Source organism: Momordica charantia, assembly GCF_013281855.1.
Source record: "Momordica charantia cultivar OHB3-1 chromosome 3 unlocalized genomic scaffold, Mcharantia_2.0 BLBB01000003.1, whole genome shotgun sequence".
Classification (NCBI taxonomy): Eukaryota; Viridiplantae; Streptophyta; class Magnoliopsida; order Cucurbitales; family Cucurbitaceae; genus Momordica; species Momordica charantia.
The window spans coordinates 9897655-9901931 of record NW_028275161.1 but is presented as its reverse complement, the minus strand read 5'-3'; the positions used below and the strand labels follow the sequence as shown (position 1 = coordinate 9901931).

Sequence of the window (4277 nt, the reverse complement as noted above, 5' to 3'; positions counted from 1 at the left end):
CCCATGGTATTTGTGAAGGGATATGGATAAAAAGGTTATTTGAAGAATGAAGAGTCTTTCAGAAGGCACCCATACGAGTTTATTGCGACAACAAGGCTACCATTTCCATAGCCCACAATCCAGTTCAACATGATAGGACTAAGCATATTGAAATGGACAAACATTTCATAAAAGAAAAAGTTGACATTGGTGTGATATGTATCCCTTATCTCCCAACGATAGAGTAGACTACTGATGTGTTGACAAAAGGACTACCGAAAGTGCAATTTGACAGAATGATTGACAAGCTGGCAATGGAACACATCTTTAAACCACCTTGAGGGGGAATGTTGTTGGTTCATTATTTGTAAATATTAGGTGTAAATTAGCTGTCAATATTAATTTCTTTATTTCCTTTTATGTAGTGGGCCTCTATTCTATATAAGAAGACTATGTATTTCTTATTTAATTTTTTTATTGGAATACTAATAATTTATTCCATTCAAATCAAGTAATAGCATGCTCGTTAGATTGAACGAGTTAATATTGATATTGTACTTTATCCAAAACACCACCATGCCAAACACCCCCCCCCCAAAAAAAAGAGATAAATAATTGTTTCGAGTATACTTGCTACAAATCACAATTTTTTTTAACGAGTATTCATTATGCACAAACCAATGTACGAAGTTAGATTCATGTTTTCTTAATTGTTTATTTTGAATATGTTGTTCAGCACGTGGGAGCGAGGCTTTTCGTAATATGTTAGAGTCATTTTGTAGTTTGACCTTCCACGTTTACACGGTATGAACTCTAACAACACATAATAGTAATATGTTAGCTACATTTGTTGTAGTTTGACCTTTCGCAGATAGTATTGTGAAATATTTGAACTTTTTTTACATTGATTAGGTCTTCAAAGAAGAGCTTGGAGAACCATGGCGGGTAGCTACTTGGAATATTAAAAAAATGACTGTTGGGCCATTTTTTGTTGGGTTAGCAGTTACTTGGTATGTAGATTGTTTATGTACGGGGTTGATGGACATGAAAAAACTTCGTTGATATATATTTATTACTATAAGTATACACTTTATATTTGCAAGGGGATTGGTGTACTAATTGATATATATATAGATATATATATTATGTATGTAAAATACGTCACAATTGATAGGTATTAGGCACAACTATGGAAAACAATTTTTAAAAATATTTCAAAACAGGTTTATATGAAACATGTTACATTCATAAATGTCAACAAAATAGGTTTCGTGACAAAAAAAAAGTCATTGAAGGCCTTCTATTGACATTTCTGAAACACGGAAGTTGGCATTATTAAGTATACCATGATGGTTTTAAATTGTCGTTGTAAACTTCTCTGTGACATTTTTCGCGATCATAAATTAATGTCATTACTAAACATAACATGATAGTTAAAACTGACAGTATTGACTGTTAAAATTATCACTATAAATTGTCGTTGTACTCAATTCCTAGGAAGTACTTTAACGTTCCTAGGTCCTTGATTTGAAATTCACTTGCGAGTCTTTTCTTTAAAGTGTTCATGTAACAACCCAGAATTTCCCACACAATTCTAGGTCACGTTAACTACCCAACTAATTAAACTTAACCCCCAAATACGTCATGCCAGCTCCCTATACAAACAAATTTATAAAATCAAAATTTCCAATTCTCATCAATTTAACGACAAATCAATCTCATAGTATATCACTCAACCACATTCGTGGATCACCTCACGAGACAAGTTTATTATTCAAACTAGGCAAAACTCAAAGCATGGAATAAAACTAAAATAGGCACCCATCCCGAAATGAAACTAACAACAAGGGGAAATATCCCAATTATTCAAATACGAACAAATAGTCTATTGACCCTAACATAATGTCTTAACTAATCACTTAAACTAAGCAAGAGTGACTAAGCAGCCTATGGTCCTCGCTCGTCATGTCTCCTCCGTCCCATCACCATGGTCGCCCACGAGTCCTTCACCTGAAACAATCATTGTAGAGGGGGGGTGAGTATATAAAATATACACCGTAAGTAGCCCTCACCAACACACACACACACATCATGCTCAACTATATCAAAAAACATTCGTAATCGTGCTTTTCAATACATTATGCATTTAAACATATACACATTTCGTAACATATTAGTGAGAACCACAACCAGGAAACATGTTAACAACCAACCTCCAGTCTCCCTAACATTACCAGTACCTCTATGCTTATCACAGTTATCCTACCCTTCCACAGCTATCTCCTTCGAGTAGGGTCGGCCCCTGACCATTTATACCCAGAGCCCCGACCCTGTTGCATCGGCCCGCGACCATTTATACCTGAGGCCCCGATGACTTCCCATCTATTGGCCCTTGACCATTTATACCCAAGGCCCCAATAGTTTTCCCTCCAAAGGACTCCTCGTATCGACCCTCGACCATTTATACCCGAGGCCTCGATACTCCATTAGTGACGTATCAGCCCCCGACCATTTATACCCGAGGCCCTGACACCCACTTCTTCATTTCTTCCAAAAATCCAGCTTTCACCAGAGTCTTACTATATACTTTCTTTTACCACTAACCCTGCATCTTTCAACTCACAAATACAGTTCAGCATGCTTTCACAACCTTAACAACTTTCTAATAACGAAATAATAACCAATCATGCTCAATATCCAACACCATTAGTTGACAAGTATTACTAAGGATAATAGCTCACTAATCACGCCGAACAAAACATGCATATCCAGGCAACAAACATTACCACAGCAATACTCACAGTTTAGCAAGCAGAAAACTCACCATTTTCATCGACAAATATCCAACACCATTCCTAGTATATCGACTAACACAACGAAAATTATTTAGCACAATGACATTACAAAATTAGCATTAAACGCCACAAATCAGCACGTTAGAGACCATCGAGCATACATTAACACACGAACACGCCCCTTGTCTACTTACCCACAACCTCGCCCTTAAGTTTTGCGTGGACCTCACCCTAAGCACACCAAAACAGAAAATACAGCATGTTACGTACGCTATTTATCCTTCGAAATTAACTCTAAAAGGGTTCGAATGACGCATTACCACCAAAACCGACTTCGTATAGATGTGGGTCACCTAGATCTAACTCGCCAAGGTGTGGGTAGCCTAAATCGAGCTTCAAACGGATGTGGGTCACCGCCAAACGTCCTAAACACCGCTGTAACGTACAAATCCCGTCGCTGGAGTTGTTGTTCGTCGGGTCGTAGCAGCAAGTCGCCGCCGTTCCGCTGCTGTACCGCCCGTCCGCCGTGCGCCGCCGCGAGGAGGAGGCCGCACTGGTTCGTTGCAGATCGTCGCGGTGCGCCGCCGCTGCTGCAGACCGTCGGAACATCGGGGAGTCGCATCGCTGGTCTGCCGCTGTAACAGTCCGCCGTGCGCCGCTGCGAGGAGGGGGCCGCGCCGCCACTTGATCGGGACGTCGCCGCTGCTGTTCGAAGGAGCGCCGCAGCGCCGCTGCTCGATCCGAAGGTCGCCGCCACCGCTGCTGGTTGATCCGAAGAAGCGCCGCCGGAGCCGCTGCACCTCGCCAGAAAACAAGAGAAGGGGGGCGGCGGGGTTGGAAGATGAAGGAGAAATCCGGGGGGGCGGCTAGGGTAGAAGAAAAAAGAAGAAGAAAGAAAAGGGGCTTGGGGCTAGGGTTTTCTTTTCCTTTTGTTTTGTTTTAAAACCAAATTACCTCAATGGAGGCCCAACGCGTCCAAGCCCAAGAGGAAAGAAGTCCATCCTCCTTAAAACAAGACCCACCACACGGAGCCCGGTAATTATTAATTTAAGTTGGAGTTTAGAGCCCGATAGTAAAGATAAATTTAATTAACAATCAATAAATTTAATTAACAATCAATTTAAAATTAAATGAAGGAAAATAAAATCTCCTGATTCGAGACTAACTAACCTGAGGAACTCGGGGCGTTATAGTTCAATTTTACTTTATCATCACCTATAAGCACAATGTCATCTACATAGACAATCAAAATTGCAATTTTATTGTTTTCATAACGTTTATAACAGATGGTATGATCAGCTTGACTCTGAAGAAATCCATAGCTCATGACTACTTTACCAAATCGTTCAAACCATGCTCTTGGAGATTATTTGAGTCCATATAGAGATTTCTTTAACTGACATACTTTGCCCTTCCCAAGATTAGCTTCAACCTGGTGGTAAACTCATAAATACTTTTTAAAGATATCCATTTAGAAAGGCATTTTTTATGTCGAGTTGGTGA

The 4277-nt window shown here is 39.9% G+C and overlaps 1 long non-coding RNA gene across 1 annotated transcript; it reads right to left on the bottom strand.

Moving 5' to 3' along the window:
- Nucleotides 1-1671: 1671 nt before the first annotated feature.
- Nucleotides 1672-3748, bottom strand: LOC148212332 (uncharacterized). The gene is made up of 3 exons (XR_015789880.1): nt 3095-3748; nt 2969-3005; nt 1672-1989 (listed from the first exon to the last, which is right to left on the bottom strand). It is a non-coding gene; the product is annotated as an uncharacterized LOC148212332 (long non-coding RNA).
- Between the last annotated feature and the right edge of the window lie 529 nt (nt 3749-4277).